The 25,969-nt window shown below is 48.3% G+C and overlaps 1 protein-coding gene across 1 annotated transcript in view; it reads left to right on the forward strand.

Moving 5' to 3' along the window:
• Positions 1-23,966: 23,966 nt before the first annotated feature.
• The window catches only part of LOC121660799 (butyrophilin subfamily 3 member A2-like), a 27,560-nt gene continuing 25,557 nt past the window's right edge, over positions 23,967-25,969 (forward strand). The window contains exons 1-2 of the mRNA XM_042020307.1: positions 23,967-23,981; positions 24,229-24,294. The gene's annotated coding sequence lies outside the window, so the exon portion shown is untranslated. The remainder of the gene's footprint in view (positions 23,982-24,228; positions 24,295-25,969) is intronic.

The raw sequence follows: 25,969 nt of genomic DNA on the forward strand, positions 1-25,969 counted from the left end.
GTAACGAGTCATGAGGCCAAGTGTTGATTAGGCTCATTAACAGGAGATAGTCCGGAGGGAGTTATCTCTGAGTCAGGCGGCAGGACAATGATGGGCCATTAACAGAAAGATAGTCTGGGGGGATGAGGCAAGGAAACACTGCCCCACCTGATTTCAACGGCTGATGGGGATGGTAATAGAATACACTGCAACCCAGGACAAGCATCAATAACTCCTGAGTGCACTAAGATTCCTTGATGGGCAACGTCAGGTTTTCCCACCAGCATCGCGCTGGATCCCCGGGCTAAGGGTCCATATGGGTCCAAGGGAACTTTATAAATACCGCTAGAGTCTAAGACGACTGCGGCTGCGGTGTGGACATCAAACCCATCTGATCTGTGGGTGCCGTCTGATCCCTGGGTGCCATCTCTAGGGTGGCTGGGTAGGCCTGTGCCTGTACCACTCTCTGGGGGAGCGACTGCATCGGAGAGCAATTCCCCCTCTTTGCATCCTGGTGGAAGTTTCCAACAAAGGCTGACCTTTGGCATGAGTCTGGGATCTACAATATGCAGCAGTGCAGGTGGCTGCAGCTATTCTTTCTCCTGAGGAGAACTCAGACAACCAGCTGTGGTGGTTAGCAACCCAAGTTTAGCATGTAACTTTGCAGTCATGGTGAGAACCCACGATTCCCTTGTTTTACCTTTTGCATGTTTTCCCCTGACTGGTTAATATTTTGTCACCTTGTTTTATGTATGAATTTATGTATATTCATTTTCCTTGTTTAATATGTATTAGTTCTAGAAAGTTCTTTGTTCCTCGACGCCCCATTGGATCCTTCCCTAAGTCCCTCCTATGTGTTGTTCCCATTGGTTCCCTTCCTGTCAATACCACCTGCTTGTCTATCCCATTGGCTGAGATCCCTTTCCCCACCTATTCTGTACCCAGTATAAGATCCCTGGACCCTCCCACCAATTGGTCTCTTCATCCCTGTCGCTTCACAGGAATAAACCTGCGTGGAACACATCTGGAGAGTCCCCTCTCTTTACTTCTTTGCCTTTGCCTGCGTGCCTGCTAAATAGCGACAGAAAGATACAGCCCCTTTTGGGTGAGGAGCTCTACCCCATTTTCACTGTGTGTTGGGCACTGAGTGCCGCCTTCCAGAGAGGTTTCAGCGTTGACCTCCGGGCTTTGTGTCAGCATACGAGGGGTTAAAACCCCCTTCTGCCAGCTCTCAGTGGCTGCAAACCCCTCCAACAATAGTCTGAGCAATGCCCTGCTGTGCCGAACCTCTTGCACTGGGGGATCGGTGTGTTCTCTTTTTGGCTTGGCTTAGGCCATTTCCCTATTTTTGTGTGTTTGGGTTGCTTTGGTTCACGACCAGAAGATACGTGAACAGGCTGCAGGAACGCAGCCAAAGCAGACCTTCTCTGGTTCCCAGATCCCACCTTAGCACAGGCTTCGACCATGTCTGTTACCTCAGGGTCTCCTGGTAAGGCATCTATGATTTTTCTGCACTCCTTGTTTGCATTATCTCTCACTAACTGCCTTAACAACATCTGCCTTAACCTGTCATCCTCAACCTGCTTCTTGAGAGAAGCAGCAACTTCCCTTGACTGATTTCCCTTGAACTATTTCAGTATATCTCTTTCTGGGCGCTGACAACTCTATGGTTTTCAACAGGGCAGCCATGCCGACCTGTTGTGCTTGCTGCAGGATGCTAGAGGACAAGTTACCCTGTAGACTGGGATCAGAGAAGGGACCAGTCCCCATCAAAGCATCCACTCCTGCTGTCTGTCTAGTATCAGCAGCAGGGAGCTGCATATTCGCTAATGCAGTCCTGTCGGCCAGCTTTCTCCAGGTTTTCTCAAAAACTGTAAATTGTATAGGTTGAAATAGGATTTGATCCAGGTGTCTGATATCAAATGGAGCAAGCAAATCCGTGTTTATCACCCTTATTATCTGCATAACCTCAGCAGAACCTAGCCCATGTTGTGTCACCTTGGATTGCAGATCCTGTGCAACCTTCCAAACAATCACCTCATGCTTATCATGCTCGCCTGAATTTGGGAGAGCCTTATACACTGGGAAAGCTTGGATCTCCCCTTTCAGGGAGTCACTACCATCCTGAACTACTGGCACAGCCTCAGGATGCAGTCTAACAGCTTCCTGATTACTCCCATAATCCTCAAATCGGTTTGGCATCCCAAGTGTTTCCAATAAATTCCAATCACCCTCCTCCAATGCTTGCATCTTAACAGACTCTAAGAAACGATTGTAGTGGGTCGGACGCACTGTTTCCGTGCAGTCCTGAAAGGTCCAAGGGCGAGACCGGCGCAGCCTTTTCCTTCACTGCCTGGCTGCGGCAGCTTTACACCCTGGGGCCAAAGCCTCCTCTGCCTCACTGCCCGACGATGAGTCATCAAGTAAAGGCAACTCTGAGGCGCTGGGAATGAACAGAGGTTGGCGGGGAGGAACGGACTGACCAGAAGCAGAACAGGAAGCACAGGTTGCAATCGGCCGTGCTGTGGTTTGAACTGCAGGCTCTTTTGAGGATGCGATCTCGGCCGGCTTCGACCGATCTGGTACTGGAGTTGCTGCGGCCGTCTCTGGGGCTGCAGCCGCTCGCAGAGCTGCTGCTGTATCTTGCTCCACGGCAGTGTTCGGTGCTGCCGCTGGCCCCTGGGCTGCGGTCGCTTCCAGAACTGCAGCCATCTCCTGCGCCACGGCAGCTCTCTGCGCCACCGCCGGCCGGGGCATGGCCGCCACTGCTGTCGCTGGTCTCGGCTCCGCAGGCAGCTGGAGCGCCGGCCCTGCGCTGGCTGCTGACACCGCGGCCGCGGGTTCCGGCTTCGCCGGTGGCAGTGGCACTTCTGGGTTTGGCGCTGGCCGTGTCCCTTCCGGATTCGGAGCCGCGTCTCTCGGGGGCGGCGTGGGCCCGGCCCACCCCACACAGCGGGGTGCCTCCAGCCCCTGCAGCAGCTGCTTTTGCAAGCTGAGCAGTTCTGGTAACTGCCGTGAGATATTCGGCAGTTCCGTCAACAAAGGCAGATGACATCTTAGAATGCCAGCTGCTCGGGTCTGTGACTGCGCAGAACAGTCCGGCGCTATGGAGGGCGATGTCTTATATCCAGGCGTTCTCAGCGCAGCAGACACATGTGTGGATGGGCTAGGAGCCGCCATGGGGGTCCAACAGGCCAGACCGCTGACCTGCGGCCGCGGATAAGCTGCATCCGCCACTGAGCCAAACAGCAAGGCGGGCTGCATGCCCGCCTGCTGCCCCGACACCGCCGCCACTGCCGGCACAGGGTCCTTGCGGGGCGCGGAGCCCTGTGACTGCGCAGGGTGACCCGGTGCAGGCTCCGGGGCAGGCTCCGCCCGTGGACCCGGAGGGGTTTTTTCAGATCCACCACCACGCGCCCCTGGAGCCCGGTCAGTGGGGTCCACTTCGGCTATCTCTCCTTCACTCGCCACCAAGACAGACAAGCCAGCTCTGCTGCCACAGTTAAGGTCTGTCAGCAGAATAAACACTGAACGCCAAGTTTGGAATAATTCCAACACTGCCAGGTCCCCAAATGAGAGCTCGTGCCGTATAGCACAGCCGAGTTCCTGCCACAGCCCAAAGTCCAGGGCAGTATCTCTGTCCATGGAAATGCCATGCAGGGCAGCCCAGTCTAGTAACTCACAAAGTGAGTTTTCAGGAATGGAGGTGTGCATTATACTGAAAACACCTTTCCAGACCAGGACCACAGCGTTGGTTTATGAGCCGCTGTTCGCCATTTCTCAGTCCTGTCGGGCCTCCCGGTCCTGGGGTGGGGGAGGAATGGAACAGCGTAGCTCTAGAGGAATTCGGCTTGGCTCACAGCAGCAGGACACATCGCAGCATGCAGATCATGTCGGCGTACACCAATTAATGCGCAGTAAATATTACCATATCCCGCAGCCGTAGGGAGGAGGAGGAGAGAAGATCCAGCAGGCAGGAATTGTGCAGCAAGATTGATTTATTTAATTACTTTACAAACTCTTTTATAGACTTTTTTCTTCATAGTCTAATTGGACAAAGGATCAACCACCCCTTGGGGTGATTGGCTAAAATCCTAAAATATCCATTATCAAAATATTTTCCTACTGTACTATAAACAAAATTCTACAAGGTCGCAGGTGTTCATGGTTTACAGAACTTCTGCTAATCTCTTCATGAGAGAGAAAAGTATCCCACGGCTTAGAAAGCAATGCTAACAGCATTTTTGTATCCACACTGTGGTTAGCCCTAAATATGGACGTAACCAACTGATGATACCCAGCAATTTCTGAGCATCATTCAAGGTCTTAATATAACCCAAGAATTGCACCTCTTGGTGTTGCATAGTCTGATCCAGAATTTTTACTCCTAAATATTTCCAAGGAGGATGCTGTTGAACTTTCTCTGGAGCCACTTGCAATCCATAAGAATGCAGAGTATTGAGCAGCAGAGGCTATATCCTCAGCAGCTCGTCCTGGGTGGATGCTGCCACCAGGATATTATGGTAATGGTAACTGCTCATGGACTCTGGACAAAGCTGGAGCGACATACCATTGACAGATAGTCGGGCTGTTCTTCATGCCCTGAGGTAGAACCTTCCATTGATATCTCATTGCAGGTTCAGCATTGTTAACTGCAGGCACAGTAAAAGCAAATTTTGGTTTGTCATCAGGATGTAAAGGAATAGTGAAAAAACAATCCTTCAAATCAATGATCAGGATTTCCCACCCTGTTGGAATCATGGTTGGTGAGGGCATACTAGGCTGCAATGACCCAATACCTTCCATTACTGCACTGATTTGTCGGAGATCCTGTAACAATCTCCATTTCCCTGATATTTTCTTAATTACAAAAACAGGAGTGTTCCAGGGACTAGTAGAAGGCTCAAGATGTCCCTGCTTTAATTGTTCCTGAACCAGCTGGTGAAGGGCAACTTTTCTCTTTTGGTAGGGGCCACTGGGGAATCCAGATAGAGGTGTTTACTAGCCACCGCAAAGGCAGTGTAGGATACTCTGCGCCCTTCAGCACAGTGGCCCCCATTAAATATCTGTCCCAATCCGTACCCCCCAGGCAGCCAATACATCCCACCCCCAGAGGTTAAGCGGAACTGCAGTGACAAAGGCTTGAACTGTAGCTGTTTGTCCCTCTGGGTTTTCTACCAGTACAGGTCGTTCACTTAAGTAGCTCTTTGTGGTTCTTCCCATGGCCGACCTGCGATGGCCGACCCCAGAGGGGCTAAAGGCCACACAGGAGGCCACGCAGAAAAGGAGATGATTGTCACATCAGTGCCTGTGTCAATCAAACCTCGGAGCTGTAGCTTGGGCAGCTGGGCATTTGGCAGGATTAGGGTACATGTCACCTGTGGCTTTTGGCTAGAGATGTCTGCAGTCCAGAAGATCTGCGGAAGTCCCGTATATCCAAAGCCACCATCTCCATGATTTTGTTGTTTTGACCTAGGAACAGACGACTTAAAAGGCACAAGTTGAGCAATGCGCATCATTTCAGGAATAGTGACAGGGGGGTGGGTGTGGAAACCATAGCACAAATCTGGCCTGTAAAATCAGCATCAATAACTTCTCGGTGTACAAAGATCCCCTGAATGGTAACACTAGACCTGCCCACAAGCAATGAGCTAAAGCCTTGACCTAGGGGTCCATATGCATCCAAGGGATCGTTATAAACACTACAGGATTCTAAGGTGACTGTAGCTGTGGTGTGCACACCCACCCTGGCTGATCCCTGGGTGCTGCCTCTAAGCTGGCTGAGTAGGCCTGTGTTGGAGGAGCCATGCCCCGGGGAAGTATTTGTGTCTGAGCGCACATTCCCCTTGTGCTCCTGGTCAAATTTCCCAAGCGTGTCAGAAGTCGACCATTGGCATGGTACATGGATTCACAGTATTCTGCACAATGACCTGGCCTACCGCATCTCCTGCATTGAGCAGCTCCCCTGTTCTCCTTATTTCTCTGCTTTTCTCTAATCTGTTTCTGACTGCTCTCAACCTTAGATTGCTTTTTTGTCCCATGATCAGAATTTAACTGAATAGGCCACAGAAGTGCAGACTTATGATCTCCAGATCCCACCTTAGAGCAGGCTTCAACCATGTCTGTTAGCGTGGGTTCTCCTGGCAAAGCATCAATGATCCTTCTACACTCATCACTGGCATTATCTCTTGCTAGTTGCCTGCACAACATCTGCCTCAAGGTCTCATCTTCGACCTGCTTCTCAAGGGCTGCAGCGATCTTTTCCACAAAGGATAAGAAATGCTCCTTCTGCCCCTGAGAAATTTTCACATATCGTGTTTTAGGAGCAGCCATGTCTATGTTTTTTAATAAAGCTCCCATGCCAACATTTTGAGCCTGTTCAAGGACCAGAGGATCCCAATTAGCTTGGAGCTTGGGATTGGAAAAGATACCAAGTCCCGTAAGAGCCTCCACTTCAACTCCCGCTCTGGGATGATTTGGAGGTAACATCATATTCTGAGCTGCAGCCTTGTCAGCCAGCCTTCTCCAGTTCTCAAAAACTGTATATTGCACAGGTTGAAATAACACCTGAGCTAAATGCTTAACATCAAACAGAGAAAGCAGCTCAGTATTCAACACTCTAATAACCTGCATAACTTCAGGAGAACCATGCCTGTATTGTGCTACTTTGGATTGCAGATCCTGGACTACTTTCCAGGCAATAATTGCATGTTAGTCAGGCTGACCCGAATTGGGAAGAGCTTTCTCTACAGGAAATGCTTCAATAACCCCCTCTGAGGAGGCACTATTGTCTTTAACTACTGTTGCACCTTCCTGAGGTAGGTGAAACATAGATTTAGAGGAAACATAAAGATTTTAGTCATACGCTTGGGACTTCAATAGTAAGTTTGGGCCCAGTAAGAGTTAATCAAAATAGTTAGGAGAGCTGGACCTGAAATAGAGTTTTAGATGCTAGTAACTGATTACCAAATAATTGATGATCTGTCATTTGCATGTTTGTTCAGCTGTGCTTAGAATAATGAGCAGAAACATTGATAAGTTGGTGTATAGAATAAAGACAATTACCAATTTCCTCCCTTTGTGGGAGCCCATCCAAAAGTCACGCAAGAGGAAACTTACAGGTCACTAAAGTAATTAGAATTGTTAAAACTCAGAAAGGCAAAAAGGTCAAAATGAGGAAGATGAGTTACTTCATCTTTTTTGGGACCACTGACCCAATTCAAGACCACCGACTCAATTCAGGACACACACTACGCATGCTTAATGACATTTAAGGCTCATTTCCATACGAAGCAGAGAATGGGAGATGTTAATGTTATGAATATGCATTTTGTATTTTGGATATTCATAATATTTGGAAATAAAAGGTATCATGTTTGCTTGGATCGGGGCCCTGCATCTTAGGGAGCTATCCCATGCAGAGCCTGGCGCCAAATAAAACATGCACTTTCTAACTCTAAACTGTTAGAGAGTTTTTGTCCGTCTCAGTTGGATATCGGTATTAGATCGATATTCAGTTTTTTGGTAAATCATAGGAACCTGCATAGGTTCCTCCTGAGGCATCTGTACAGCTCCCTCTGTTTCTCCAGGCATGCCTACCTTCTCTACTAAATCCCAATCTCCCTCTTCTAGAGCACGCAGTTTAACCACCTCCCAGAACCGTTTCGCATGTCTTGGACGTACCGTCACCCTACAGTCTGGGCGTGTCCAAGGACAGTTTTGTGGTACTCGTGTTAGCAATTGCCGGGCCAGCGGACGGCGCAGCAGCGGGGGCTGTAGCTGGTTCCGTGGAGCAGTGATGTGGCATTGCTGACTGCAGCGGTACCGGTGTCTGTACGGGCGCGGCCGGAGCCGCTGCGACTTCCGCGTTCGCCACTTCCGCCTTCGCCGCGTCGGTTTGCACAGCCGGCTCGGGTCTCTCTGGTGCAGGCCGGGCCGCAACACGTCCGGCAGTGCTGCAAGCTGCTGCATCATCTCCGGCAGCACTGCCAGCCACCGCGAAATGTCTTCTAGAGCTGCGGAGATTTCCGCCATCGACAGCTGCCCTGTCTGCGCTTGTGCGGGGAAATGCCCGGATGATGGCGCTTGCGCGGAGAAGCCGGGCGCCGCTGACGCATGCGCAGCACGATCGGGCGGCTCAGGTGCATGCGTGGAGCGGTTGTGGTAGATAATCCATAAACTACAGCTCCCGACGGCCGCGCCGCTGCTCCGGCTTAAAGGCGGCTGTGGCGGAGGCGCCGCGGGCGTGCCGGGCGGTGCCGCCAGGGCTGGCTGTGGGGCGACCGCTGGGACGCCTCCCGCTGCTGCGGGCTGCGGCATCGGGGGGGCTGTAGGAATTACGGATCCCCCCCTGCCGCAACTGAAGTCGGTGGCTGTGCAGCCATCTGGGCTGCGGAGGAGGGAGGGGTGGCCGCTGGGGCGAAAGGTGGGGGATGCTCCATCTTGTTACGTTGTTCGGTTATCTTTGGTAACTGCCTAGCAGGCGAGGAGTATTTCGGCATCACAAACTCATGCAGGGACGGATATTTAGGCGGAACATAGTTCTGGGGCAAAAGGTAGGACCCCTGCGCAGCCTCCGCGTTTCTCTCCGGTTCTGCCGGTACTGGAGCTGCGGGAGCGACCTCCATTTCAGGCGGCGCCGGCGATGGGTCCGTAGACTCGGTACCCACACTGCTCTGAGTCTCTAGACTCTCTGATGACTCTTATCTCCTCGGGAATTGTATCTCCCTCAGGACTCCCCGAACTGGGCTGTCCCTTTCCTTCGTGTTTCGCATAAAAATCTTGTAAGACATCAAATAAGAAACGCCATGCACGAAGTAGGTCATGCACACCAGTATCTCCATATAGGAACTCATGAAGTAATCTATCCCTTAACTGTATCCAAGTTTCCAAGCCAAAAGCAGTATCAGGCTCTGCTGAAAAGCCGTGATCTGCCACCTAACGCAATACATTACAAAGAGCGTCATCAGAAATATTGGCATTCGTGGCCGATAAAACAGCTGTCCAGGCAGCAAGGACCGTGCTTTCCTTTGAATTTTTATGCCCCATCTTTCAGTTTAGACTTCCATCGCCATAGCCCCAGGGCAGGGGCGGGGGGGAAAATGGCACACGTACCTCCGAGCTGCCGGAGAGTCTCTGAAGTTCGGTTGTGGTCGTAGTGAAACAGATTTAAAAGAAACATAAAAATTTTAGTTATAGGCTAGCTGTGTTGAAATTAGTTAGAATAAGAAAGAATTGGAGCTGGACTAGAGTTAATTAAAATAGTTAGGAGAGCTAGATTTGAAATGGTTTTTAAGATGTCAGTAACTGATTACAGAATAATTGATGATCTGTCATTTGTATGTTTGTTTAGCTGTGCTTAGAACGAGGAACAGAAATATTGATCAGTTGGTGTAGGGAACAAGGACAATTACCAATTTCCTCCCTCTGTGAGAACCTGTTCAAAAGTCACGCAAGAGGAAATGTGGAGGTCGCTAAAGTAATTAAGATTGTTAAAGTTCAGAGAGGCGAAAAGGTCAAAATGAGGAAGATGAGCATGCTTCATCTTTTTAAGACCACTGACCCAATTCGAGAGCAGCGACTCAATTCAGAGCATGCACTAGGCATGCTTAATGACATTAAAGCTCATTTCCATATGAAGCGGAGAATGGCAGGGGTCACTGTTATAAATATGTATTTGTATTTTGGATATTCATCACTTTTGTGGATGAATGAACTCTGTAACCGTTCATACCTGGACACTGCGCATTAGGAAGCTGTTCCACGCTGCTGTCCGGCGCCAATAAAACATTCACTTTCTAACTCTAAACTGTTAGAGAGCTTTTGTCTGTCTCAGCTGGATATCGATATGAGATCGATATTCTTATGTTGGTAAATCAGTAGTACACATCGCGGGCCACAAGATGTAGCTATTGTACCGAGAAACGGCAAGAATCACACCATAAGTCCAAGGAGAAATGGAATTATTTTATTAATTACAAGCTGGGTTATATAACTTGATTCACAAGAGAGCATGATACGATTGGTCCCTTGATCAACCACCTCTTAGAATGATTGGTGGGGGTTCCACAACGCCCATTCAAAATACTTTCTCCAGTGTACCAAATCAGTAGTTGGAAAACAAGTTTGGAGGTGCAACATAAAGTCTTGGTTTACAAAAATCTCAAATCGTTTCTCAGCTAACTTGCATGAGAAAGGAAAAACTTTACAGAATGCTTCAGCAGCTGGAAAATTCCTCTGCTCCTAGCTTTTTAGCATCCACAGGGACGTCTAAAGGGAGGGCACAAGTGATGGAGAGAAAGGTTGAATGTTTGGAGCATATTTTGACTGAAGGCTTGCAGTGTGTTGGCCCAGAGGGGGTCCAGGGAATCTTGGAGGTGCTGTTGCCCAGGACTGAAGGGGAGCTGTGACAATTTTTAGGATTAACAGGATATTGGAGGACCCGGATTGAGGACTTTTTTGTTCTAGCCAGACTGTTGTGTGATTTTTAACTCAAGATAGCCGCACTGTTGTGGTATGGACACCAGAGCAAAATTTGAGAAAATTAAAAGATGAATTGATTACTGTCCCAGCCTTAGCTTTTGCAGACTCAGAAAAGGAATTTGAATTGTATGTGGATGTTAAACAGGGCTGTGCCAAAGGAATTCTAGTGCTAAAATATTTGACCCATTGATGAGGAGGTGGCCCCACTGTTTGCTCTAAGGGTGACTGAGGCTCTGTTGTCTGCAGAACTGTGCAGCCACGACTTTGATGGCAACTGATAGCAGGATTGTTAAAGTCTAGCATCAAGTTCTAAATGGATGACCAGCACTAGATTGTTACAGTATGAAACCTGCTTAATGGAACAGGAGAGTTTAGAATTGAGAAGCGGGGAAGGGTTTAACTCAGCCTCCTGTTTAACTGGTCCCGAGGAAGGAGCCTTAAAGGAGGCTCATGACTGTATCCAGGCAATAGATCTCCAGACCTGAGCTAGGGAAGATTTATAGGATACCTCTCAGCCAAAATTATTTATATAACTTCAAGAGTAATAGAAGGAAGACGAATTACTGGATATGGTATAGTTAAAGGAACGGAACTGAAAGAAGAGGGTGTGAAAAACGAGGTTCACTCTTCGTAAAATTTAAAAAAAGTTTAATAAAAGGGACAATTAGGAGACAATAGCAAAAAGGGTATTACGGCTGGGTGCTTTGGCAGAAATCCAAAGGCACACCTCTACATCCAAAAGATCGTCTTTAAAAGTATATCTCTTATTGCATATTCAGCACAATCATGCATGAGTCATAAATTCTTTGGAGTTTCTGTGTATCATCCCATCTGCCTTATCTTCCTCCTTGGCTCCATTCCATCTCTGCTCCCTCCGTAAATTCTTCTCTCTCTGGTTTCTGGTTTTTCTTCTTCTCTGATAAAATATTCCAGGAATGTGAAGGCTTTCTCTGCCTATCTTTTCTAAATTAACTACAGAAACAATAGACATTCTATATCATGTATTACATTACAGAACCTAGGTAAAGTTTTTCTAACTTTAAGGAACATGCAAAAAGCCAACATCACAATACATTCATAACAATTATATAACATGAGAAAAGCCATCATCACAATGCATTCATAACAAGGGGAAGTTACCATGCACATGGTCAGCACAGACTGCAGAATTATATGCCTTAACAAAAGCCTGCAAATTGTATCAAGGACAGGTGGTGAATATATTTTCAGATTCAAAGTACGCATGTGGGGTGGTAAATCTGTTTGCAAAACTAAGGACAGAGGTTTATTAATGTGTAGGGGAAAAAAGTTCTCTCAGGAGAGCTTTATTACTTACCTATTGGAGGTGGTGAAAATACCAAAAGAGGTAGAAATAATACATGTTAGGGGACATCAGGCAAGGTACTCAGCAGAGACTGGCAAATGGAGAGGCTCAGAAAGCACCACTTTTGCCAGAGGTCTTCGGGATCCTCCCTTTGCTGCCAGTGGCTCAGCCATTGCTGGGGGAACTGTCTTTTCCACCAGAGGAGTTGGAGATAATTGTGAGTGGTGGGGCAGAAGAAAGAAGGGAGAATTGATTTACAAAGGACAGTAAGCAGTGGATTCCAGGAGCTTTGATCCTGCAAATATTAAAACAACTCCATGGGGGGAGTCATTTGGGCTCTCAAGGATTGGCAGAAGCCTTCCTCAAGATGTACTGCTTTGGGTCTTTCTGTTTTAGCAAAATGAGCAGTTGAGGGCTGCCTGATTTGGACCAAATTTAATAGCCAGTCTACAAAGGAGATTGCAAGGCCAGGGAGTGACCCTGGGCTACACATCCTTTCCAAGGATGACGGGTGTATTTTGCTGAGATGTCTCAGGTGAGAGGGCTTAAATATCTTCTGGTAGTGGTATGCCAGCTGGCTGGTGGCCAGAGGTGTCTCTAGTTGCTTCAGCAACTACTGGATCAGTTATTAAAGTATTTTTAGAACAAATGATTCCGGAATATGGGATTGTGGGGGCAGTGGACTTGGACAGGGGAACTCATTTTGCAAGGGGATCCTTCAAAGGATTATGGTTCCTTTGGGAATTCAGTGGGACCTCCATATCCCTGGCATCCTGAGAATTCAGGTCAAGTAGAAAAGAAAAGAACCAAACCCAAGGAGATAATTCTCAACCTAGTCAAAGGAACGGAGGTAAGTGATGTATGTTTAAACCAATATGTGACCAGAATATTGGGTCTAGTGAAATCTCTTTGACAGGAAGCCCAATTAGCACAGACACTGCCTTTGGACTTTGCTGTTTGTAGCATCCAACCAGGACCACAGAAACAGAAGTCAGGACAGCTGAACACGGGTGGACCCATCATACTCCAATCAAGGCCTCTAAAACCCCAGAGATTTGGACTTATCAGCAGGAGGGAAAGAATGGGAAACCTCAGCTAACTCCACAAAAGTGAAACAGATCAGTACCATGGATCTCTGTGGATTAGTGGGTTAATACACTATTTCCTTGCCACACTTGGTTCAGGGGCCAGATGTGGAAAAGCTGGGAAGGGGAAGTTCAGATGTTAATTTTTATACCATGCCAGGTGGTTAAAAAAGTTTAATTAATGATAAGTAAGGTTTGTAAAGATCAATTGAGAAATAAGAAGAGGGGGTATTCATAGGAAAGATGTGTGCTAGTGTCTTTAGAAACAATTCAGTGTGTGAAATTATGGGTGTTAATGTCTGAAAGGGGTCTTAATGTCTCTACCAGCCTCAAGCTATTTTGCCTCACTGCTCTGGCCTTGCCTACCTCTCCCTGGACTTGCCCACAATTGCCTGCACTTGCTTTGCAGCGCCTTGCCTGCATGGAAGGCAAGGTAAAGAGTGGTAGGCAGGGCAAAGCAAAGCCAGCAAGTTGTAGGTAGTGTGAGGCAAGGCAGACGTAGGCAAAGGAAACAAAGCAAGGGTAGGTTAGGAAAAACTAGGCAAGGTACTGAAGGAAAGGCAAAGCAAGGCCAAGGGAGTTGGAGTGCCTTTCCTTGGGAAGCAAAGGACATAGTGCCAGTGTTGGTGGAGCTGATGATAAGGTACTATGGGGAGGCAAACTCCAGCAAGACATTTCTCTTCTGGCCCCTTCTGTGTAGGAGCAATTGTTGGATGTATGCAATAGTGGAGGTGGTAAGCGACTTCCACTTGGTAAGTTCCTGAACGAGAATGGCAATGCTTTTTCATGGGAAGGAAAGAGCGTAGCCCCAGTGTTGGGGGTGCAGAGAAGAAGCTGCCTGGTGGAGGTCAAGGGTGGCAGCAACTTTCTGTCCTGGCACATTTGGTGTGGAAGCATTCCCTCAATTCATACAATTATGAAGTCAGTATCCATCTTTGGAAGGTGGTCTCCTGACAGAAAATCAATTTGGCATATGGTTTCCGCTTCTCAGAGGTGGCCTTCTGAAATACTGGCAGCACACATCTTTTGGACAAGGTAAACAGGTACCCTGAGTCTTGGTGAGCAGCTGATCTAGTGCTCTGGACAGGTAATGCCCAGTAACAGTGTTCCGGCACCTTTGTATGGGATCAGTCCCTTGATGTTTTGTATTTTGGAGGAGGGGATGCCATTTGTTTTGAGATGGGCTTCTAGTTCCTCTCACTGGCAAAGAAAGCAAGTTTGGATCCACATGTTGGGTGGTCTTAGTGAATTTAAAGGCTTTTTCCAATAGGCAGTTCTCTGGGTTAGATGGTCTGTTTCTTCTTTTTTGTGGGTCCAGCGGCTGAATGTGTCTAGTTTTGTAACTGGAATCTGTTAGACTGGAAGTGCATGAGGGTCCATAGAGCTGAGCGCACAGACCTGTGTGTGCTGCACTTTGTATGCTGCAGTGTGTGCATCCAAAATTAGTTTCTTTGCCAGAGGAAGCATGAGCCCATCTCAAAAGAAATGAAATCCCCTCCTTGAAAATACAAAACATCCGCGAATTAATCCCCTACAAAGATGCCAGAACACTGCTACTGGACATTGCCTCCCCTGGGCACTAGATCAGCTGCACACCAAGACTGAGCAGAGCTGCTTACCTTGCCCATAATAAATATACTGCCAAAAAGTCCAGAAGACGAGCTCTAAAAGCTGGAAACAATATGCCAAAAATTGAATCTTTCAGGAGACCACCTTCAATATATGGATACCAATCCATGGTTGTACAAGTCAAGGGAATGCTTCCACACCAAATATACCAAAAAAGTTGCTGCCACCCTTTACTTCCACCAGGCAGCTTCTTCTCTGCACATGAAACACTGGGGCTACATGATTTCCTTCCTGTGAAAAAGCATTGCCATTCTCATTCAGGAACTTACCAAGTGAAAGTCGCTTACCACCTCCACTATTGCATACATCCAACAGTTTCTCCTACACAGAAGGGGCCAGGACAAAAATGTCTTGCTGGAGTTTGCCTCCCCATAGTACCTTATCATCAGCTCCACCAACACTAGAACTGTGTCCTTTGCTTCTCAAGGAAAGGCACTCTGAATCATCTGGCCTTGCCTTTCCTTCAGTACCACTGCCTAGCTTTGCCCAGCCTACCATTGCTTTTGCCTTCCCTACCTACCTCTCCTTCCCTTTCCTTGCCTTCCATTCCCCTCCTTTGGTTTGCTTTGCCTTGCCATCCAAGTAGGTAAGGCAATGTAGTCAAAGTTTAGGCAATTCCAGTCGAGAGAGGTAGGGAAGTCAAGGCCATACCAATGAGGGGGAAGCAAAGCAAGGCAATGGAGTGGCAGGCAAGAAAAGGCCGAGAAATTGTAGGCAAAGCAGAGCAGTTGCTTAGATGCTTCGTCCTTTTCCAGTTTCCCAAGAAAGACACAAGAGATCCAACTTTGGGTGCTCTAGATCACTTTGGTGAATTAATCTGTATACAGAAAAGTAAGAGAAGTTATGGTGGGCTTCATCCTCTTCCCCCTGCCACACATCTCCTGATATCTCTGCTCTCCCAACTACCTTTGCCTCTCTAGCTGCTTCCTGGAGCATCCCAGTTGTCTTTTGCTGAAGAAGGTGAATGCTCTCTTCAGATTCTGGATCTTTTCTCTGCTGCTCTCCTTCCCCCCTTGTGGTGGTGCGATGTTTTGTTGTATGTTTTGTCCACATGCTCTGGATGCTTCAATGGTGTAACTCTATTACTCCCTTGCCCCCATTCCCAGTTGATACACCCCAAACCCTAGCTGCTCCCCCAGTGCTCCCTACATGGTTGTTCTCCTCCCCTCATTCTAGTTGGCTCTCCATCAATCACCCAAGTCCCTCGCATTGTTCCAGAGGGTTCTGTGTCCATCACCTAAGCCCTCCCTGATTATCCTTATATGGTTCTTGTCAATCCCCAGAGACCCTGCCCTTTGTGGTACCTCCCCTCTGGAAATCCCCTAAACCTCCACGCCCCATTGGGGCATGTGGCCCCTTTCCCTCCGCCCCTTAAGGCCATTGGTCTGTGTGTACATCTGTCCCTGTCCATATCCCTCCCCCAGAGATCCCTATTGGCCTATGGTCGAGCCATTCCCCTTGTAACACCCTCCTTTGTAAGTTGTTGCCCGCCCTTGATCTGCGCTTGTTCTCCCTGGACTCCCTCCTGGCTGTAAATGTGGAGCTGTATCCAGAGACAAACCTCCTCGCAACCTTTTATCTTTTCCCTCGTCGGGCTTGCTGACAGCCACAGCACCTGGGGTTTCAGCTCCCCTGGGCAGAGCTGAGACTCCAGAGGAGCAGCCTTAAAGCCGAGTGCCTTTGGCTGCTCCCCACTCCTGCCACACACTGCGAGTGCTAGCTGGGCTGTGGAGAAGTGGTCACTGTGACACCCCCTCCTTTCACCATCTTGAACTCTGCTAGTTTGTGGACCCCACATCCAAAGTTCCAAAGCACAAATCCATAGCAACAGATCCCTGTGTCTGTTTCCCATGGCCCTGGTCCCTAGCAATGGGCCCTAGTGCAGGTTCCATGGCAACTGAACATCACAGTGCATCCATGTTTTGGCTGCTTTGGGACTTGAACCTGGGCAAGTGTCACATTGCAGGTAGGTATCGAACTAAATGTAAGAACAAGTCCTTATCATGGTTGCCATGGTAATCATCCTTAGTAATGGGACCTTTGGATGGTTGCAGTGGCACCTGAGTCTAGCGGGGGGGGGGGGTCCTTATGATGGTTGTCATGGCAACCAATATGTCAACAGGACTTTAGGGTGGTTTACATGGCAACCAACTCACATAAGTGTCCATGGCATGGTCCCTAGGAATGGGCTTTATAGATGCCATAGAAGGTGACCACAGCAATGGATCTTCATGGAGGTTTTCATGGCAACTGATCCCAACAATGGGAACTTATGCTCATTGTTGTTGGCACCTGCTGACAGAAAACTGTATCAGTGCAAGTGAGTGTAGCAACACTCCTTAGCAGCAGTGGTGTCGGTGATTGAGGCATGGACCCAGACCAGCAGGGAATCTGAATTGTTTATTCAAAGAAATGAGCTGGTTTTATACACTTTTTCAAGGCACAGTATTTCCTTATATGGCAATTCTCACTATGTGACCTATCCTGTGTTGCCACATCAGCAACACACTTTCCAAATATCCTTCTGTGGGATGATCACTCGCTGTTCACCTGTCCATCAGCTCCTGGCAGGCTCCTCTCCATAGGGGTCTGCTGTGTGACACCTCCCCCCAGGGTCCAGTGGAGACAAGCTTCTCTGTGCCGCCATGTGCTCCTTTGTGCTGCCATGTGCCTCTGCAGGCACATCCCACAGCTCACAGCTCGATTCTATGTTACCTCTCCCCATACAGGGGTTTACTGATGATTATCATGGCAACCGACTAGCAATGGGTCTCAGTTCAGGTATCTATGGCAACAGTCCCCAGCCACAGGCCTTAATACAGATTGCCATGGCAATCCACCATCACAACAGGTCAAGTGCTTGTTGCCATGGCAGCCGTTAATGCAGCAACGTGTCTCAGTGCAAATATCCATGACAACAGGTTTTATGTTGGTTTCTATAGCACCTGACCGTATTGATGGGTTTCAGTGCAAGTGTCCATAGAGATAGTTCATACCAGTGAGTTTTAATGATGGTTGCTAGAGCTTCCAACCTTGGCAACTGGATCTAAGGATGGTCTTATACCTTTTGCTATTATCTCGGCACTCTGGGTTCCTACACTGTTGCTCTTACCCTTTGTTTTCTTATCTCATTGCTGTTTCCAGTAAATTGTTCTTATCTCAACCCATGATCTTTTGTGCCTCCAATTCTCAACTCCATCCTGCTGCAGCAGGAAGAGGTAGAGGAAGCAGAAGTAAGAGAGTGATGTGTGATTTGGGACAGTCTTGCTGGGGGCAGTGAATTGGGAAGTTCCATTCCTAAACCACAACACAGACACAAGCAGAGATGAGGCTGAATGTGCAGGGCTCAAGAGAGGCAAGTGGTAGGAGGTCAGTACAGCTTTTGGAGAAGGGTCCGTCCTGCCTTGTGTAAGGCCCCAAAAACTTGCTCGAGGAGCCTCTTACATTTTTTTTATGAACTCTGAATTAGGCACATGGGTGAAATAGTGACAAGATACTCTCAGAAAGTCAAAACAACAAAACTTTACTGGCAACTTCCATAAATCAGAGGACTTTAGCAAAAGTTTAGAGCAGCATTCAATCAACAGAAAACATTTCACAAAGCACTACCTTAGCCCATTCAACTTAGCAAACTCCAAGCCCATTCAATTTTAAGTTACTCAAAACTCCAAGAAGATGGAGCTAGAAAAAGGAGGAGAAAGAGAAAGAGAGAAGATTTAGAAAAGAATGAATGTAGCTACTACTCCTGAGTTCCAGCAGTGTCTCTGATGATATAAAATCCCGGATGAGGTAGGGTCAAGCCATGTGCTTTCCTTGTATCCTGGTTTAAGTACGTTTTGGTTTTCGTGGGCTGTGGAGAGAAACAATGGACTCTACATGCTCCAGTGTGAATCAGGCTGAGGCCATTTTATTGATGAACTACTGTCCCTAATACACAGTTCTTGCTTTCCTACACGCGATTGTGCATAATTATTATTGGTTAAGGCCTATTTTCACACAAAGCTGCTTTATGCTTTATGATTGGCTCTTGTATGTGTGTCACATCGTCCATTGTGTATGTCACAACTGTCCTTCAGTTGGCATTTTCTTATCCTTCCTTTGCTTGTTCCTCGTTCACATCCTTCCCAATGCTGCTTGTTCCTTTCTCACAACCTTCCCATGGACTTTTTCCCCTGTGTATGTGCTTAAGTCCTTCTGTCTTACGTGCTCTGGATTTTCTATCTTATGGGTGGTTCACAATATGTATCATTTTCTAGTAAAAACATGGTTTCCACATTGGGCCCTTCCCCAGGTGCGACTTCTGGTCTGGTAGCCACTCTGGAGATGGGTTAGGGGCTCCAGGGCGGCCAGTGAAAGATCACCTCTGGTGTGCCAGGAATCGGCGGCCACTGGAGGGCTGAACTAAAGGCCCTGGGGGTTAGGGTGTGGGTAGCAGGGCAATTCCTCACCAAAAGCAAGGCCCGACCTTCCCCTTCTCCCACACATGCATCCAAAATGTTTTGAGCCAGCAGTCTCCTCTAGTCTTTCAAACTTTATCCTGAGCTATGGTTTCATGATGCTGGTTTGGGCCCTTGGCCATCAGAGTCTTCCACAGGTTCTCCAGGCATCACAGGGTCCTCCTCCAGCTCCCAACCAGGAAGGAAAACCAAGTCCACAAAGGCACCCCAGAAAGGGCTGAGCATGGCTGTGACCTTCAAATTGTCAGCTGCTTTCCATAGGAAATAACAGAAGCTCCCACAGACTCTAACCCCTGCCATGTAGCATGACATGAGGAGGAGATTCCTCCTTTAGAGGTCAGAGAAAGGAAAAGGAGCCCCAGAATTGAGGGACTGTGCCTTTGAGAGCTTTCCTTTACAAATGCATGGAATACCCTCTGCTCTAGGAGGATGTATCTCTCCTCAAACAGGGACATCCTTGTGGCCAAAATCACCCCAACCTGAAGGCCAGGCACTGGAAGGGGTTCTGCAGGTAACGTACTCTGGGCACAGACCTCGACTGGCCTCGCTTCTCTCTGCAGTGACAATCACACCCCAGGGCTCTGCAGCACCACATGGGCTTTCACAGGGAGGTTGCTCGGGCCTCACTTGGCCCCTTCCCTTCCTGCGACCCCACACAGGGATTGTTCTGCTCCTGCCCTTCTCCTCCCAGAACCTCCCCTGAACAGCATTTTTTTTGTGCCTGGAAATTCCTTAACAAGTCAGTTGGGTTCTTCGGGCTTGACTCAGAACTTTGGTTTTTCCTCTGTCAGCACACGGCAGAACTGCTCAGGGTGGGAAGGAGCACAGGAGGTGTGTAGTGGGGTCTCCTGCTGAGAGCAGGGTCTGCCCTGAGGAACAAGCTGAGGGCTCAGAGCTTCAGCCAAAGGGGTGCTGAACACTCCTGGCACCAGAGAGGTCAGGTTTGTATCTCCCAGTGGTGCTGCAGAGAAGGACCCCCCAGCCAGGTGAGAGATACTCCAGTATGAACCTGGTATAAGAACAGTCCAAATGGCACCAGGAGCCTCTGCCAAGGTCACCAACACAGCCTGGTCAGGTGGGCTCTGTGCCCACGTGTCCACACGTGCCCCCAGGTGTCTGCCACAGCCCCATCTGCCATGGCTTCATCAGCTGCACTTCTTCCTTCCCCTGTGTGCTTATGGTGGTCCTTCCCTGAGCATTTGTCAGCCCCTGGGGACCTCTCCAGATCCAGATGAAGCTCCATGCACAGATCTCAGAAGCTGTGAGTGGTGTGAGGTCAGGAGAGCTGTTAGGGTAGTGTCAGTCCTGCCTTGCCATGAGCAATGGTTTCCTGGGGCTGGTTTGGGCCCTTGGCCATGACACTCTGCCACAGGTTCTCCAGGCTTGGCTGGGCCCTGCTCCAGCTCCCAGCCAGGAAGGAAAACCACATCCACAAAAGCCCCCCAGAAAGGGCTGAGCATGGCTGTGCCCTCGGACACCACAGAGCTGGAACAGCTGGCACTGGACTGAGGAAACGGGACCTGTCCCCAGCCATGGCTGCAGAGGCAGAGATCTCTGGAGAGGCCCTTGCCAAGGTGGGAGGCACCACTGACACTTCAGGGAAAAAGGTCCAGCTGTGATGAATGAGCTCCACTGGAGGCTTGGGGGAGGATGAGAGCAATGAAGGCAGAGGAAGGGACCCTTCTAATTCCCCCCAGGAAAAGTCCCCCAATCCCATCCTCCTTCCTCCCCTTGCCTCTGGGTACCATGGTCCACCCAAGCTCTCAGCTGCCGTGTGGAGGCATTGCCCTTCTGCCTCTGGATAACAGATGAGCACATGGGAAACTTCTACCTGCGGAGAGCTCAGAGTGAGGAAGGTCTGCTACTTCTGTGGGCCAGAGCAAGACTTCCCTTGGTGTTTCATCCTACTTGTTAGACTAGTCTAACAAGGAGCTGAGAAATGCTCCCTTACAGTCAAAGAGTGAAACAGAAACCCAAAAGTGATGTGTAAAGCCCTCAGCCATTTCACCTGACCTTTGTGTAGAGCATTCCTCTACCAAGCATGAGGAACAGCCTCTGCTAGAGCAGGTTCTGCAGAGAAATTTGTCACAAGGATTGATCTCCCATGGCCTTGCTTCTGAAAACATGAGGTCCTGTGAACCAAGAGCCCTTACCTCGAAATACAAGAACAGCACCAGCAGCCAATGTGAGAAGGAATAAAGGGAGTTGTATCCAGGAAGCAGAGACCCACTGAGATGCACCTGGAAAAACAGAACCTTTGAAAAAAATTATCTGAGTGTCATCTGGCAATGTTCAATCTTACCCCCAAACTTAAGCACCTGCCTAAAGAGTTTCTGTGGAGATGAATGCAGAAATAGTCCCATTCCTCCATGGGTGGGCAGAGCCTGCCTTCCCTCGGGATGTGCACAGCCTGTGGGGCAGGAGGGACCCTGCTCATTTCTCACTGCAGCCTGTCCTGCCTGCAGTGCGCCGTGATGCTCTGGGATGGGTCTGGCTGGGCTGGAGAGCTGTTGCCTTCCCTGGCACTGGGAAGGGCCTCACAGGGCTCCTGTGACCATGAGCCTCCAGCAAAGACTTCTCAGGATGATGGGACTCACCTGAGAGGAGCACAGTAGTTTCCTTCTCCACCTGCAGCAGGGGGTTCAGGATTTGACAGGTGACTTTTCCCACTTGCTCTCCTGTAACTGTGGCTTTGCACACATTGAAGAGTTTCTCACTGTCCTTTCCAAATGAAATAATTTTATGATTTTATGATTCTGTGCTATTTTTGATCAGTGAATCCAAGCTAAGCAGCTCCACCTGATGTTATCAACACCTGCATACAAACGGTGCCCACTGTCCAGCTGGGGGGAACTGGCAGCCCAGATCATCTCCTTAGCCCAGATGAGAAGTCACAGCAGGGAGGGCCCCATTCCCCTCAGTTCCACAGCCAGGGATGCTGAGCACTCAGGCGTCTCTCAGGTGGGCTCACACCTCCCCAGCAGGGATTATTGCAGCTCGCCAGCCCCACACGGGTCAGAACAGGGATCAGGCTGGGCATGGAGCATCCAGAGCATCTCTTGGCACAGGAACTCCCCCCAGGCTCTTTTGCACCTTAACCAAGCTGTTCCTGCCTGCTGCATTTCACCACACAATGAAACTGCCTTCGAACCTACTGCAGTCCAGGCTGGGTCTCCTGGAACATTCAGGTTTAGAGCTCCTTCCTTGCCTAAAACTCCCAGAGCTGCCATGACCATCATGGGGCTGGTGAGATCACCAGTTCCTGGGTTCCCTCCTGGGTGGTGGTACATGGGTTGAATTTTCATGGCTCCTTACAGATCTCTCAGTGACTCAGAAATAAAGTATCACATTAAACAAAAGGCAGGTGCCATTTAGCCCACGAGCTGCTGGGAGCTGGCACATGAGACACTCTCTCCCATTTCCTCCACTCAGCTTCTCCAATCTCCAGCTGTCAATTTCCCAGACAGAATGAAAGTGCTGATCTTACTCCTGATCCTATGGAAAGACATTATAAGCTGTTTTTACATGAAGTAAGCAGAGGATCCTATGATCAGAACCAGGGAGACCCTGCATCCAGCTGGGAGAAGGAGAGGGACAAACAGTTTTACTGGAGTGTGTGCATCTGATGGCCTGGCACAGCAGCCCCACCAGAGTACAAAGTTCCAGCAGACACTGGGGCACAGAGTACCCCAACACCATCAGGCTACAGAGGGGTAGAACCTGTCTGTACTTCTGGAGTGATGTAGGATCCCAGCAAGTGACTGTAATGGAGGCTGGAATCAGCCTGACTGGGAATGAGTGGCTCAAAGTGCCCCACTGTTACTGTCCCAGAGGCTCTGTGGATTCTTGGCAAAGGCCATCTAAGGAGAAGGGATTTCAGTTTTCTACAGCAGCTTCTCACAGGACTTGTCCTCCAATACTTGCATCAGTTTTGTTGCCACCCTTCAAGTACCTCCATATTCTTTTTAAATAGTGGGGCCCAGAGTTGCACATGAGGTGAGGCTGCAGCAACACTCAGTGCAGCAGGATCATTGCCTCTCTTTACTACTGGTTCTGATGTCTTTGATAAAACTTCTGCAGGGCTGCTCTGTAGCCACTCCTCTCCCAGTCTGTATTTTCCTCTGGCATTACTCTGCCCTAAGCGCAGATGTCAACACTTGTTCTTGTTGAATCTTATGCCTTTGACAATTGCCAAACACTCAAATCCATCCAGACCCCTCTGCAAAGCCTCCTGCCCCTCAAGAAACTCAGCAGCATCTCCAGTTTGGCATCATCAGCAAACTTGCTAATGATACATTCAATTCCTGCACCCAAATCACTGATAAACACAAGGAACAGACATACTCTAGGACTGAGCCTGCAGGAACTCAGCTGGTGACTGTCCATCAGACAGAGGTAGCTGTATTTTCTACAACCCTGGAGCCCTGGCAATCAGGCAGTTCTTCACTTAGGGTACCATATACCAGTTTGTCTCACAGCTGGGCACCTTGTCCAGAAGGCTGATGTCAGGGTCACTATCACTATAACCCAGGAAAGCTTCATCCAGCACCTTTCTATCATGAGGCAGGTGACTTATCATAGGATATCAATTTAGTCAGAGAAGACTTTCCCAATATCAAATAATTTCTAGGGCAATGAGAAATACTTCTGACACAGTCTTTGAAGGAAGAAACAGCTGAGAAAAGTGACACTAAGGGGCAAGTTGAATGGGAATCCAAGAGTACTTCAGATGTCATCCTCTAGAAAAACAGAATTTCTCCCATTTCAAGTTGATTTCTCTAAAGGGTGACTGTAAGTTCCAGGAAAACCCCACCTTCATTCCCTAGGTAACCTGTCAACAAAAACATCAGTCTAACAGAATAATGATCCTTGATCTTCAAACAGAGCCACACCCTGAGTTAATCCTCCAGTGTTTAATTCTTCATTTCGGTTTCGTTCTTGAAAGTTATTTCCTTAAAGAGCTGATCAAAGTTCACATTTCATCTATAGATTGAAGACGTGGAGATCATTCTTACCTGACAACAGGTAAAATCTAGCTCTAATTCTAAAACAGGGCACATTTTGTGGGTGTTGAGTAGGATCTCTGCTTGTCTTAAACCTCTCATTGACATCGAAGCTCCATTTGCACTTAATTGCCTACATCACCAACACAGAGCCCTCATATAGCAGATGAGATGTGACCTTCAGGAAGCAAAGTGACTTTTAGGCAAAGAAACACCATATTTGAACTTCAGGATCTGATTCTTCTGTTCATTTTCCTTCCCTTCTGCAGCTGGAAATTTCTCTGGCAAGAAAATACCAGTCCCATATCAGTGCTCATCTTTGCTGACCGAGGCAGGTAAGCAGCTCTCTGTTGTTTCTTTCTCTCCTGAACAAGTGGTGAATGTGCTGCTGCTGTCGGGGTGGAAAGGACCCACTCTCTTCCCTTCACCCCAGCTGTATACCCAGGGCCCAGCGACCCCGAGGTGTCCTCAGGCAAAGGTGGCAAGAACTGGGGTCATCAGCAGCACAGGTGTTCCCAGAAGGTCTCAGAGATGAACTAAACATTATGGGGAATGAACTAAACATTATGGGGAATGGTCATTTGGGGGAAAAGTTGAGATATGGACTGGCCCTCTGGGTCTGGTGTTTGTTTCCCAAGGATCGTTCTGATGCTGTCCAGGGGGAGGTGGCAGAGCAGGAGAGAAGGGCGGAATTCCCCCTCTGGAAAGGGCTTTTGGGCCCAGGGACGCCCTTGGGGCAGGGCCTTGAGGCAAAGCAGGGCTGATGATAATGCTGGAACTTCCTTCTCAGAGAGCAAGGCTGGTTCCAAGTCTGGCCACTTGGAACTCTTTCCTGTTGCAAGCTGCAACAGTGTGAAACTGCCTTGATTTTATGGTAACTCAGGATGATGATAACTCCCAGAGCACCCAGGGGTCAGTTGCTCATACAGAAATGTTAACAAGCTTAAAATTTCTCAGTTAGTACCTTAAGTACCTTAAGTGATTGAGGTTGTCAGTTCATAAGCAGCAAACCTCAGGTCATCACAGCATTGTCTTTGTTTACCCATTAAATAATTCATCTCATAATTCCACCGTGTTCAGGGGTCTTTGCAGATCTCACAGGTGGTGCAGAGTCAATGTCATCCTCACTCAATTTTCTCCCCTTCTGGTCTAACACTGATTCTTGTCCTCAGTTAAACTGTGTCCCCGTGTGTCTGTTTAGCAGTGCTGAACATGAAGTTTTGAGGGATGGAGAAACTCCGCCTCTGTGTGTTTTTTGTTGTGTTGAGTTTTTTAGACCTGTGTTCTCATGGCAGGGCTGGTTGAGAGGGCTTTAAACTAGGTTTAAAGGGGTAAGGGGATGTGTTGGAGAGGATGAAAGTTTGGTAAGAAAGTTTCACAGATATGTAGGCTTGGCAGAAAGATCTCTGAATGTAGAAACTGAGGATGAGATAGAAATGGAAGCAAGTTTTGATATAGAGTAAAAGATGTTTTGCTGAAACACTGACCACTGAATAACTGAGAAGGCAAAGGTTGGAGATGAGATGGAAGGAGATTTTTATGATTAGGACAAAGGTATGTGACTACAAACAAACACATGTTTTTCACCAAGTAAATAAGTCTCAAGAAGAGCATAAGTAAATAGAAAACATGTCTTTACCAAAAAGAGAGATATGGCAGGCAAACAAGAAATGTTGATGTAGCAACAAGAAGAGAGGTCTGAGAATTTCCCATTGTAAGCTTAAACTGTAACTTACTTACTCTTGAGATTGGATAATAATGACTAAAATATGGTGATGGTAGTAGTTATGATAGGCTATAGGCAAATGTAAAGGTATTGTGTATGGTGCTTATTGGTTGTTATGTGTTAAGATACTCTGCAAAGAAAAGTATCTAATGCTTTGTAACTTGAACAGAAAGCGGCTTCAGGTATGCCCACAGCTGGAGCTAGCAGCTGTAGGGCTGGCTCTGGATACCCACTCCCTGAACTGCTGTAACTTCGCCTATGCAATAAACAGCTTTCAAGAGAGC

Source organism: Corvus kubaryi, unplaced genomic scaffold (assembly GCF_017639235.1).
Source record: "Corvus kubaryi isolate FWS band 111438036 unplaced genomic scaffold, C.kubaryi_AGA036_p1.0 36940, whole genome shotgun sequence".
Taxonomy (NCBI): Eukaryota; Metazoa; Chordata; class Aves; order Passeriformes; family Corvidae; genus Corvus; species Corvus kubaryi.